Source organism: Salvelinus fontinalis, chromosome 40 (genome assembly GCF_029448725.1).
Source record: "Salvelinus fontinalis isolate EN_2023a chromosome 40, ASM2944872v1, whole genome shotgun sequence".
Lineage (NCBI taxonomy): Eukaryota > Metazoa > Chordata > Actinopteri > Salmoniformes > Salmonidae > Salvelinus > Salvelinus fontinalis.
The window spans coordinates 1,705,892-1,720,073 of record NC_074704.1 but is presented as its reverse complement, the minus strand read 5'-3'; the positions used below and the strand labels follow the sequence as shown (position 1 = coordinate 1,720,073).

General features: G+C 43.4%; 1 pseudogene; it reads right to left on the bottom strand.

The window, feature by feature from the left end:
- Nucleotides 1-684: 684 nt before the first annotated feature.
- LOC129839179 (zinc finger protein 135-like) lies at nucleotides 685-13,897 on the bottom strand (annotated as a pseudogene).
- Between the last annotated feature and the right edge of the window lie 285 nt (nucleotides 13,898-14,182).

Here is a 14,182-nt window from a genome sequence, read left to right as displayed (position 1 = left end):
TTAGCAATTTCTCACATGGAATAGCCTTCATTTCTCAGAACAAGAATAGACTGATGAGTTTCTGACTATTTTGAGCCTGTAATCGAACCCACAAATGCTGATGATCCAGAAACTCAACTAGTCTAAAGAAGGCCAGGTTTTTTGCTTCTTTAATCGGAACAACAGCTTTCAGCTGTGCTAACATTATTGCAAAGGGGTTTTATAAGGATCAATTAGCCTTTTTAAAATGATAAACTTGGATTAGCTAACACAACGAGCCATTGGAACACAGGAGTGATGGTTGCTGATAATGGGCCTCTGTAACGCCAATGTAGATATTGCATTAAAAATCAGCCGTTTCCAGTCATTTACAACATTAACAATGTCTACACTGTATTTCTGATCAATTTGATGTTATTTTAATGGACAAACAATGTGCTTGTCTTTCAAAAACAAGGACATTTCTAAGTGACCCCAAACCTTTGAACGATACTGTATTGTTCATGTCAAATACTTATAAATACTTGAGCTGGATATATTCTTCTCAACTGTTGGATAATGGAACCAATGGAATAGTTCCTTAAAAGGGGAAACTAGTTCCCCACCACTGTTTGGGCGAAAAGCTTAGGGATGCCCCTGGAGAAATGGAACCACTTTCAAATTCATAGACAAAGATATGAATGCAATAACTGACCATCCATGATATCACATTTATAGTTTTATTAACAGTGTTTTGAGGCTACACAGTGTTTGTTTACATTTTCTTTGTTTCTAAACATAAGAGTAAAACAAGCTTATATTTTCTGTTATAACAGGTACAACTAAACTCATGAATCAATGGGTTCAGACCATTCATTTATAAGTCCACAAAATGGATGTGACAACTGCAAATTGCCTGTTTTAGCATCAAGCTCACCTCAGTTATTTGTAAGTATTTGTTATTTTTACACAATGTGTTGCCCAGGAACTGAACTGTACAGTCTCCAATGTTTTCTGTGTCTATGATACAGGTTGTGTGTGACGCAATGACGGCAATGACTAATTCAGCCACTTGTGAGTGCCGGTCTAGCAGCTCCTGTGGCGGGCCGGGTGCACGTTGACACGGTCGCCAGTTGTACAGTGTTTCCTAAGACACATTGGGTGCTGCTGGCTTCCGGGTTAAGCGAACAGTGTGTCAAGAAGCAGTGCGGCTTGGCAGGGTCGTGTTTCAGAGGACGCGCGGCTCTCGACCTTCGCCCTCTCCCGAGTCCGTACGGGAGTTGCAGCGATGGGTCAAGACTGTAACTACCAATTGCAAATCACTAAATTGGGGAGAATAAGGGGTAAAAAAATATATATGTATTTTTGTTTTCAGACCAAAAGTATAAAAATATTTTTTACTAGAAAGATAACAAAATTATATTGAGATGTATAAAGAGAAGCATGTGTTGCTTGATTAGTGAAACATTTTTATGAGTGAGAATTGAAAACAATCTACTACACATCTGTATTTACAATACACAGATGTATATAATGAACAGACTAGGTCTATACTGCTCCTACATGGTGTAACAATACACAGATGTATATAATGAACAGACTAGGTCTATACTGCTCCTACACGGTGTAACAATACACAGATGTGTATAATGAACAGACTAGGTCTATACTGCTCCTACATGGTGTAACAATACACAGATGTATATAATGAACAGACTAGGTCTATACTGCTCCTACACGGTGTAACAATACACAGATGTATATAATGAACAGACTAGGTCTATACTGCTCCTACATGGTGTAACAATACACAGATGTATATAATGAACAGACTAGGTCTATACTGCTCCTACATGGTGTAACAATACATCATGTAGATGTATATAATGAACAGACTAGGTCTATACTGCTCCTATATGGTGTAACAATACACAGATGTATATAATGAACAGACTAGGTCTATACTGCTCCTACATGTAACAATACACAGATGTATATAATGAACGTCCACTAGTGGCGTTCCACATTTGATTGATATTCAGATTTATATTAAAAGATATGTGGCTTTAATGAAATGCTTTTTACTAAATTCATAACATTTCTAGGTTAAAATCAAGAAATGCACATTCTACTAAATCTATTTTATAATTGTAATTTTAAAATATCCAAATCATATTTTTCATATCAACATTTAATTTAATAACAACCTCAAAAACATAAGTCAGAACACAGCCTCTCTAGTCTGTCATGCGATTGCAGGTCCTCTGTCCTGGAAAGTATGTTAAGATTTCTCTCCAGAGTGTATTCTCTTCTTATGTTTGTTCAGGCTTCCTAACTGGGTAAAACGCTTTCCACAATGGGAGCAGTGGTGTGGTTTCTCCCCAGTGTGTGTCCTTTCATGTGATTTTAAGTCCTGTGATCGTGAAAATCTCTTTCCACAGTGGGAACATTGGAACGGCTTTTCTTCTGTGTGAATTATATTATGGTTGTTCAGGTTCCCTAACTGGGTAAAACTCTTTCCACACTGGGAGCATTGGTAAGGCTTTTCTCCTGAGTGTATTCTCTTATGTTTGTTCAGGCTCCCCAGCTGGGTAAAACTTTTCCCACAATGGGAGCAGTGGTGTGGTTTCTCCCCGTGTGTGTCATCTCATGTGATTTTAGTTCCTGTGATCGTGAAAATCTTTTCCCACACTGGGAACATTGGAAAGGCTTTTCTCCTGTGTGTATTCCTTTATGCTTTTTCAGGTTCCCTAACAGGGTAAAACTCTTTCCACACTGGGAGCAGTGGTGTGGCTTCTCCCCTATGTGTGTCCTATCGTGCTGTTTCAGCTTCCATAACCACTTAAAACTCAAATTACACTGGGAGCAGTGGTGTCGTCTCACTGATTTGGGCGTCTCTGGGTCTGGTTCGTCTGAAGGACTCTTCTTCCATCTGTCAGAGTGAGAGTCTGGTCTCTCTCCTGCCAAAGACAGAGTATTTAGTTAAACAGAGAGACCTGAATGAAACCTCCTGCTCTTCCTATGAGGTTTAATCCATTACCCTGATGTAATATATAGTGGCACAGGAGGAGGCTCTCAACCAATTGTGCTATTGTGTGTTTTTTCCCCGCATTATTTGTAACTTAATGTTTCTGCCACAGTCTACTACTGCTCTTTAATTATTTGTTTTTATTTATCTATTTGCTACTTAACACTTATTTTCCTTAAAACTGCATTGTTGGGGCAATGTTGTATTCCTGTTGTATTCGGCGCATGTGAAAAATAAAATCTGATTTGATTACTAGATCACTCATTATTCAACTTTGCATTTGGATGCTGGATGCCGATTGGTTAATAACAGTTCCTTTTGAATTATCCCTACACATCCACTGTTCCACAGCCAGGAAATTCATCAGCTAATCTCTACTGGAAAAAAGCATCTTGTATAATCTAGTGGCCAATTGTTAGTTTGCTACTAGAATGGTACATAAGGGGTTAAGTTAAGATGGGGTTAGAATGTTAGATAATGGTCTAAGATGGGGTTAGAACGGTACATAAGGGGTTAAGATGGGGTTAGAACGGTACATAAGGGGTTAAGATGGGGTTAGAACGGTACATAAGGGGTTAAGTTAAGATGGGGTTAGAACGGTACATAAGGGGTTAAGTTAAGATGGGGTTAGAATGTTAGATAAGGGGCTAAGATGGGGTTAGAACGGTACATAAGGGGTTAAGATGGGGTTAGAATGGTACATAAGGGGTTGAGTTAAGATGGGGTTAGAATGTTAGATAAGGGGCTAAGATGGGGTTAGAACGGTACATAAGGGGTTAAGATGGGGTTAGAACGGTACATAAGGGGTTAAGATGGGGTTAGAACGGTACATAAGGGGCTAAGATGGGGCTAGAATGGTACATAAGGGGCTAAGATGGGGTTAGAACGGGGGGTGTGGTTTGGAGCGAGCAGTCGCATTCGCACTTCGCTCCGCAGGTAGTATAACTTTTCATTACATTTTCAATACATTTCATTACATTTCATTATAGTACAACGGTTTGATTTGTCTAATCTTAGGAATTTCTTCTTAGCTAGCTACATAGCCGTCTTTGTATCAAAGATAATTGCGTAATTATCGTATTTCGTCGTCCTAACGTAGTCTACACTGCTATCTGCCCAGCAGCTAGCCAGCTAGCCAGCTAGCCAGCTAGCAAACGTCCACCGTCTACCGAATAGCAGCACTGTAGAAACTATTACACTCAACGGAACGACTTGATTAGTGTAGTGTTAGCTAGCTACATAGTTAGCTAGCTACATAGTTGTCTTTGCTGTCTTCGTATCCAAGATAATTGGGTAGTTCAGAGTGTGTAGTTTTAGAGTGATTATCTTAATTTACCGAGGTTAGCTAGCCAGCTATTTGTCGTCCTTAACGTAGGAAACACTGCTAGCTAGCCAACAGCTAGCCAACGTCTACCGAATAGAACTTCCGCACTCGACAACCCGGTCACATTCCACTTCGCTCCACAGGTAGTATCACATTTTCATTTCATTTCATTACAGTACAACGGTTTGATTTGTTTGATCGTAGCTAGCTACATAGCTAGCTACATAGCCGTCTTTGTATCAAAGATAATTGTGTAGTCTAGAGCGATTTTCTAGGTTAGCTAGCCAGCTATTGTCGTTCTTTTAACGCAACGTAACGTAATCAACACTGCTAGCTAGCCAGCTAGCCACCGAATAGCAGCACTGTAGCAGCACTGTAGAAACTATTACACTCAACGGAACGACTTGATTAGTGTAGTGTCAACAACGCAGCCACTGCCAGCTAGCCTACAAAGTCAACAACGCAGCCACTGCCAGCTAGCCTACAAAGTCAACAACGCAGCCACTGCCAGCTAGCCTACAAAGTCAACAACGCAGCCGCTGCCAGCTAGCCTACAAAGTCAACAACGCAGCCACTGCCAGCTAGCCTACTTCAGCCTACTTCAGCAGTACTGTATCATTTTAATCATTTTAGTCAATAAGATTCTTGCTACGTAAGCTTAACTTTCTGAACATTCGAGACGTGTAGTCCACTTGTCATTCCAATCTCCTTTGCATTAGCGTAGCCTCTTCTGTAGCCTGTCAACTATGTGTCTGTCTATCCCTGTTCTCTCCTCTCTGCACCGACCATACAAACGCTTCACACCGCGTGGCCGCGGCCACCCTAATCTGGTGGTCCCAGCGCGCACGACCCACGTGGAGTTCCAGGTCTCCGGTAGCCTCTGGAACTGCCGATCTGCGGCCAACAAGGCAGAGTTCATCTCAGCCTATGCCTCCCTCCAGTCCCTCGACTTCTTGGCACTGACGGAAACATGGATCACCACAGATAACACTGCTACTCCTACTGCTCTCTCTTCGTCTGCCCACGTGTTCTCGCACACCCCGAGAGCTTCTGGTCAGCGGGGTGGTGGCACCGGGATCCTCATCTCTCCCAAGTGGTCATTCTCTCTTTCTCCCCTGACCCATCTGTCTATCGCCTCCTTTGAATTCCATGCTGTCACAGTACTTCCTCAGTGGTAGGGAGGCGAGCAGGCCAGAGGTGGATGAACGCAGTTACCAGCCCTTTCAAGCTTAACATCCTTATCATTTATCGCCCTCCAGGTTCCCTCGGAGAGTTCATCAATGAGCTTGATGCCTTGATAAGCTCCTTTCCTGAGGACGGCTCACCTCTCACAGTTCTGGGCGACTTTAACCTCCCCACGTCTACCTTTGACTCATTCCTCTCTGCCTCCTTCTTTCCACTCCTCTCCTCTTTTGACCTCACCCTCTCACCTTCCCCCCCTACTCACAAGGCAGGCAATACGCTTGACCTCATCTTTACTAGATGCTGTTCTTCCACTAACCACATTGCAACTCCCCTCCAAGTCTCCGACCACTACCTTGTATCCTTTTCCCTCTCGCTCTCATCCAACACTTCCCACACTGCCCCTACTCGGATGGTATCGCGCCGTCCCAACCTTCGCTCTCTCTCCCCCGCTACTCTCTCCTCTTCCATCCTATCATCTCTCCCCTCTGCTCAAACCTTCTCCAACCTATCTCCTGATTCTGCCCCCTCAACCCTCCTCTCCTCCCTTTCTGCATCCTTTGACTCTCTATGTCCCCTATCCTCCAGGCCGGCTCGGTCCTCCCCTCCCGCTCCGTGGCTCGACGACTCATTGCGAGCTCACAGAACAGGGCTCCGGGCAGCCGAGCGGAAATGGAGGAAAACTCGCCTCCCTGCGGACCTGGCATCCTTTCACTCCCTCCTCTCTACATTTTCCTCTTCTGTCTCTGCTGCTAAAGCCACTTTCTACCACTCTAAATTCCAAGCATCTGCCTCTAACCCTAGGAAGCTCTTTGCCACCTTCTCCTCCCTCCTGAATCCTCCTCCCCCCCCCCCCCCCCTCCTCCCTCTCTGCAGATGACTTCGTCAACCATTTTGAAAAGAAGGTCGACGACATCCGATCCTCGTTTGCTAAGTCAAACGATACCGCTGGTTCTGCTCACACTGCCCTACCCTGTGCTCTGACCTCTTTCTCCCCTCTCTCTCCAGATGAAATCTTGCGTCTTGTGACGGCCGGCCGCCCAACAACCTGCCCGCTTGACCCTATCCCCTTCTCTCTTCTCCAGACCATTTCCGGAGACCTTCTCCCTTACCTCACCTCGCTCATCAACTCATCCCTGACCGCTGGCTACGTCCCTTCCGTCTTCAAGAGAGCGAGAGTTGCACCCCTTCTGAAAAAACCTACACTCGATCCCTCCGATGTCAACAACTACAGACCAGTATCCCTTCTTTCTTTTCTCTCCAAAACTCTTGAACGTGCCGTCCTTGGCCAGCTCTCCTGCTATCTCTCTCAGAATGACCTTCTTGATCCAAATCAGTCAGGTTTCAAGACTAGTCATTCAACTGAGACTGCTCTTCTCTGTATCACGGAGGCGCTCCGCACTGCTAAAGCTAACTCTCTCTCCTCTGCGCTCATCCTTCTCGACCTATCGGCTGCCTTCGAAACTGTGAACCATCAGATCCTCCTCTCCACCCTCTCCGAGTTGAGCATCTCCGGCGCGGCCCACGCTTGGATTGCGTCCTTCCTGACAGGTCGCTCCTACCAGGTGGCGTGGCGAGAATCTGTCTCCTCACCATGTGCTCTCACCACTGGTGTCCCCCAGGGCTCTGTTCTAGGCCCTCTCCTATTCTCGCTATACACCAAGTCACTTGGCTCTGTCATAACCTCACATGGTCTCTCCTATCATTGCTATGCAGACGACACACAATTAATCTTCTCCTTTCCCCCTTCTGATGACCAGGTGGCGAATCGCATCTCTGCATGTCTGGCAGACATATCAGTGTGGATGACGGATCACCACCTCAAGCTGAACCTCGGCAAGACGGAGCTGCTCTTCCTCCCGGGGAAGGACTGCCCGTTCCATGATCTCGCCATCACGGTTGACAACTCCATTGTGTCCTCCTCCCAGAGCGCTAAGAACCTTGGCGTGATCCTGGACAACACCCTGTCGTTCTCAACTAACATCAAGACGGTGGCCCGTTCCTGTAGGTTCATGCTCTACAACATCCGCAGAGTACGACCCTGCCTCACACAGGAAGCGGCGCAGGTCCTAATCCAGGCACTTGTCATCTCCCGTCTGGATTACTGCAACTCGCTGTTGGCTGGGCTCCCTGCCTGTGCCATTAAACCCCTACAACTCATCCAGAACGCCGCAGCCCGTCTGGTGTTCAACCTTCCCAAGTTCTCTCACGTCACCCCGCTCCTCCGCTCTCTCCACTGGCTTCCAGTTGAAGCTCGCATCCGCTACAAGACCATGGTGCTTGCCTACGGAGCTGTGAGGGGAACGGCACCTCAGTACCTCCAGGCTCTGATCAGGCCCTACACCCAAACAAGGGCACTGCGTTCATCCACCTCTGGCCTGCTCGCCTCCCTACCACTGAGGAAGTACAGTTCCCGCTCAGCCCAGTCAAAACTGTTCGCTGCTCTGGCCCCCCAATGGTGGAACAAACTCCCTCACGACGCCAGGACAGCGGAGTCAATCACCACCTTCCGGAGACACCTGAAACCCCACCTCTTTAAGGAATACCTAGGATAGGATAAAGTAATCCTTCTGACCCCCCCCCCCCTTAAAAGATTTAGATGCACTGTTGTAAAGTGGCTGTTCCACTGGATGTCATAAGGTGAATGCACCAATTTGTAAGTCGCTCTGGATAAGAGCGTCTGCTAAATGACTTAAATGTAAATGTAAATGTTAAGATGGGGTTAGAACGGTACATAAGGGGTTAGAATGGTACATAAGGGGTCGGGCTAGAATGGTACATAAGGGGTGGGGCTAGAATGGTACATAAGGGGTGGGGCTAGAATGGTACATAAGGGGTGGGGCTAGAATGGTACATAAGGGGTGGGGCAAGAATGGTACATAAGGGGTGAAAATGGGGCTAGAATGGTACATGTGGTTAAGATGGGGCTAGAATGGTACGTAAGGGCTGAAGATAGGGCTAGAATGGTACATGTGGTTAAGATGGGGCTAGAATGGTACGTAAGGGGTGAAGATAGGGCTAGAATGGTACATATGTGGTTAAGATGGGGCTAGAATGGTACATATGTGGTTAAGATGGGGCTAGAACGGTACATAAGGGGTTAAGATGGGGCTAGAATGGTACTTAAGGGTTTCAGATGGGGTTAGAACGGTACATATGTGGTTAAGATGGGGCTAGAATGGTACATAAGGGGTTAAGATGGGGCTAGAATGGTACATAAGGGGTTAAGATGGGGCTAGAATGGTACATAAGGGGTTAAGATGGGGCTAGAACGGTAAATAAGGGGTTAAGATGGGGTTAGAACGGTAAATAAGGGGTTAAGATGGGGTTAGAACGGTACATATGTGGTTAAGATGGGGTTAGAATGGTAGATAAGGGGTTAAGATGGGGTTAGAATGGTACATACGTGGTTAAGATGGGGCTAGAATGGTAGATAAGGGGTGAAGGTGGGGTTAGAACGGTACATAAGGGGTTAAGATGGGGCTAGAATGGTACGTAAAGGGGTGAAGGTGGGGCTAGAATGGTACGTAAGGGGTGAAGATGGGGCTAGAATGGTACATATGTGGTTAAGATGGGGCTAGAATGGTACATATGACAGATGCTAAACTTAATTTAATGCTGCAATATAGTAACCTGTTCATATTTTCCCCATAAACAATGACTTGATTACCCTAATAAAGTTTAGAAAATGGTGTGGATATTATAGGGCTTAGCTATGGTTTGGATATTATAGGGCTTAGCTATGGTTTGGTGTGGATATTATAGGGCTTAGATATGATTTGGTTTGGATATTATAGGGCTTAGCTATGGTTTGGATATTATAGGGCTTAGCTATGTTGTGGATATTATAGGGCTTAGCTATGGTTTGGATATTATAGGGCTTAGCTATGGTTTGGATATTATAGGGCTTAGCTATGGTTTGGATATTATAGGGCTTAGCTATGGTTTGGATATTATAGGGCTTAGCTATGGTTTGGTGTGGATATTATAGGGCTTAGTTATGGTTTGGTGTGGATATTATAGGGCTTAGCTATGTTGTGGATATTATAGGGCTTAGCTATGGTTTGGATATTATAGGGCTTAGCTATGGTGTGGATATTATAGGGCTTAGCTATGGTGTGGATATTATAGGGCTTAGCTATGGTTTGGTGTGGATATTATAGGACTTAGATATGATTTGGTGTGGATATTATAGGGCTTAGCTATGGTTTGGATATTATAGGGCTTAGCTATGGTTTGGTGTGGATATTATAGGGCTTAACTATGGTGTGGATATTATAGGGCTTAGCTATGGTGTGGATATTATAGGGCTTAGCTATGGTTTGGTGTGGATATTATAGGGCTTAACTATGGTGTGGATATTATAGGGCTTAGCTATGGTTTGGTGTGGATATTATAGGGCTTAGCTATGGTTTGGTGTGGATATTATAGGGCTTAGCTATGGTTTGGTGTGGATATTATAGGGCTTAGCTATGGTTTGGTGTGGATATTATAGGGCTTAGCTATGGTTTGGTGTGGATATTATAGGGCTTAGCTATGGTTTGGTGTGGATATTATAGAGCTTAGCTATGGTGTGGATATTATAGGGCTTAGCTATGGTTTGGTGTGGATATTATAGGGCTTAGCTATGGTTTGGATATTATACGGCTTAGCTATGGTTTGGATATTATAGGGCTTAGCTATGGTGTGGATATTATAGGGCTTAGCTATGGTTTGGTGTGGATATTATAGGGCTTAGCTATGGTTTGGTGTGGATATTATAGAGCTTAGCTATGGTGTGGATATTATAGGGCTTAGCTATGGTTTGGATATCATAGGGCTTAGCTATGGTTTGGTGTGGATATTATAGGGCTTAGCTATGGTTTGGATATTATACGGCTTAGCTATGGTTTGGATATTATAGGGCTTAGCTATGGTGTGGATATTATAGGGCTTAGCTATGGTTTGGTGTGGATATTATAGGGCTTAGCTATGGTTTGGATATTATAGGGCTTAGCTATGGTGTGGATATTATAGGGCTTAGCTATGGTGTGGATATTATAGGGCTTAGCTATGGTTTGGATATTATAGGGCTTAGCTATGGTTTGGTGTGGATATTATAGGGCTTAGCTATGGTTTGGATATTATAGGGCTTAGCTATGGTTTGGATATTATAAGGCTTAGCTATGGTTTGGTGTGGATATTATAGGGCTTAGCTATGGTATGGTGTGGATATTATAGGGCTTAGCTATGGTTTGGTGTGGATATTATAGGGCTTAGCTATAGTTTGGTGTGGATATTATAGGGCTTAGCTATGGTTTGGATATTATAGGGTTTAGCTATGGTTTGGTGTGGATATTATAGGACTTAGCTATGGTTTGGTGTGGATATTATAGGGCTTAGTTATGGTTTGGATATTATAGGGCTTAGCTATGGTGTGGATATTATAGGGCTTAGCTATGGTGTGGATATTATAGGGCTTAGCTATGGTGTGGATATTATAGGGCTTAGCTATGGTGTGGATATTATAGGGCTTAGCTATGGTGTGGATATTATAGGGCTTAGCTATGGTGTGGATATTATAGGGCTTAGGTATGGTGTGGATATTATAGGGCTTAGCTATGGTGTGGATATTATAGGGCTTAGCTATGGTGTGGATATTATAGGGCTTAGCTATGGTGTGGATATTATAGGGCTTAGCTATGGTTTGGTGTGGATAATATAGGGCTTAGCCATGATTTGGATATTATTGGGCTTAGCTATGGTGTGGCTATTATGGGGCTTAGCTATGGTTTGGTGTGGATAATATAGGGCTTAGCTATGGTTTGGTGTGGATATTATAGGGCTTAGCTATGGTTTGGATATTATTGGGCTTAGCTATGGTTTGGATATTATAGGGCTTAGCTATGGTGTGGATATTATAGGGCTTAGCTATGGTGTGGATATTATAGGGCTTAGCTATGGTTTGGTGTGGATATTATAGGGCTTAGCTATGGTGTGGATATTATAGGGCTTAGCTATGGTGTGGATATTATAGGGCTTAGCTATGGTATGGTGTGGATATTATACGGCTTAGCTATGGTTTGGTGTGGACAATATTGGGCTTAGCTATGGTGTGGATATTATAGGGCTTAGCTATGGTGTGGATATTATAGGGCTTAGCTATGGTGTGGATATTATAGGGCTTAGCTATGGTGTGGATATTATAGGGCTTAGCTATGGTGTGGATATTATAGGGCTTAGCTATGGTGCGGATATTATAGGGCTTAGCTATGGTGCGGATATTATAGGGCTTAGCTATGGTGCGGATATTATAGGGCTTAGCTATGGTGTGGATATTATAGGGCTTAGCTATGGTGTGGATATTATAGGGCTTAGCTATGGTGTGGATATTATAGGGCTTAGCTATGGTGTGGATATTATAGGGCTTAGCTATGGTGTGGATATTATAGGGCTTAGCTATGGTATGGATATTATAGGGCTTAGCTATGGTGTGGATATTATAGGGCTTAGCTATGGTGTGGATATTATAGGGCTTAGCTATGGTGTGGATATTATAGGGCTTAGCTATGGTGTGGATATTATAGGGCTTAGCTATGGTGTGGATATTATAGGGCTTAGCTATGGTGTGGATATTATAGGGCTTAGCTATGGTTTGGTGTGGATATTATAGGGCTTAGCTATGGTATGGTGTGGATATTATAGGGCTTAGCTATGGTTTGGTGTGGATAATATAGGGCTGAGCTATGGTTTGGTGTTGATATTATAGGGCTTAGCTATGGTTTGGTGTGGATAATATAGGGCTTAGCTATGGTTTGGTGTGGATATTATAGGGCTTAGTATTGGTTTGGATATTATAGGGCTTAGCTATGGTGTGGATATTATAGGGCTTAGCTATGGTTTGGTGTGGATATTATAGGGCTTAGCTATGGTTTTGATATTATAGGGCTTAGCTATGGTTTAGATATTATAGGGCTTAGCTATGGTTTAGATATTATAGGGCTTAGCTATGGTTTGGTGTGGATATTATAGGGCTTAGCTATGGTTTGGTGTGGATATTACAGGGCTTAGCTATGGTGTGGATATTATAGGCCTATGGTTTGGATATTATAAGGCTTAGCTATGGTTTGGATATTATAGGGCTTAGCTATGGTTTGGTGTGGATATTATAGGGCTTAGCTATGGTTTGGATATTATAGGGCTTAGCTATGGTGTGGATATTATAGGGCTTAGCTATGGTTTGGATATTATAGAGCTTAGTTATGTTTTGGTGTGGATATTATAGGACTTAGCTAATGTTTGTTGATTAATAAGGAATACTGTTTTGAAGTCTGTCCTATATCTAGCAGATATAAAAGATCAGGAAATATTTTTATTTTTTTTGGACACACATTTAACCACGTATTTCTGTTGGCACAAAACTAACTCCATCTGATTTTAAATAAGCTGTGGTAATTAATATTGTATACATTTCATTCTGATCAAAAATATCCTTCCTGGTCTTGATTCTGTCCTCTTCATCATTTGAAGTCAGACATGAGTTGATTTTTGCTTTAATGTGACGTCAAGCATAGACACTGAGCAAAGAACTACAAGAAGAGATATTCAGATGTTTACAAATGTTGTGAAAAATATAACGGGAAGCATTTGATCCATAAACGTTTTGTTGGCCGCACCCCACTTTGTAGTTTTAACAATTCCTACATTACAGAACTATTTAAGTGTAGAACTTCAGTAGAATGCCCCTTTAAAATCACACATCGGTTCAACAACTGCAGAGTTTGTTTCCCTGTTTTAAAGATATTACTCACTGCTGTTAATCAGATCTCCTGTCTCCTCCTCTTCTTCCAATGTGACAGTAATCTCCCCCACTTCCTTCATTCCAAAAACGTCTTCCTCTTCTTTCACTGTGACAGTCACCTCTTTCTCTACATCCTCTTCTTTTACTGTAACATCCTTCTCCTCTTTCACTCTGAACGCGTCTTCGTCTTCTGTCAATGTAACTTCTTTCTCTTCTTCTTTCACGGTAACAGCCTCAACCTCTGTTTCTTGTTTCACTGTCACATCCTCTTCTTCCTTCTCCTCTTTCACGACAATGTTCAGCCCCAGAGTATCTGTCTCCGTCCAGCAGATCCCCTCTTTGGAAGTGGGGGAGTTGTTTAATGAGCTCATGGTCGGGATGTTAGCTAGTTAGCATTAGTGACTAGACTAGCACTACTGCTAATTTACCCTGCCAGCTAGCTAGCTAGCTGACTAACAACAACGTAAATATTCAGTTAAATGGTGTAACTAGCTAGTAGATACGACGCGTGTGTTTATAACACAGTGTCTAATATACAACGAAACGGTTCAAAGAGCTTGAATGTTTTCGGCTATGTTGGCTAGAGAGATACGGAGGTGAATGACTCGCTGTTGTTGTTGGAGAAGCGTCCCGTCCATTAGATTATACGTCACACCAGCAGCATTGCCTGAAACAAGCACATTGCCATCTGCTGGCTGAGGAGGGTAACACAGTCAAGGGACATTTCCATTTTGGTTCATACTCACTGTAGAAACATCTGTTGGGTTGGTATAATGTGGAAAGACCCACCCCAGTCCACCCACCTCATTGGTTAATAGTCACTGCAGTAGAAACATCTGTTGGGTTGGTAGAATGTGGAAAGACCCACCTCATTGGTTAATATTCCCTGTAGTAGAAACATCTGTTGGGT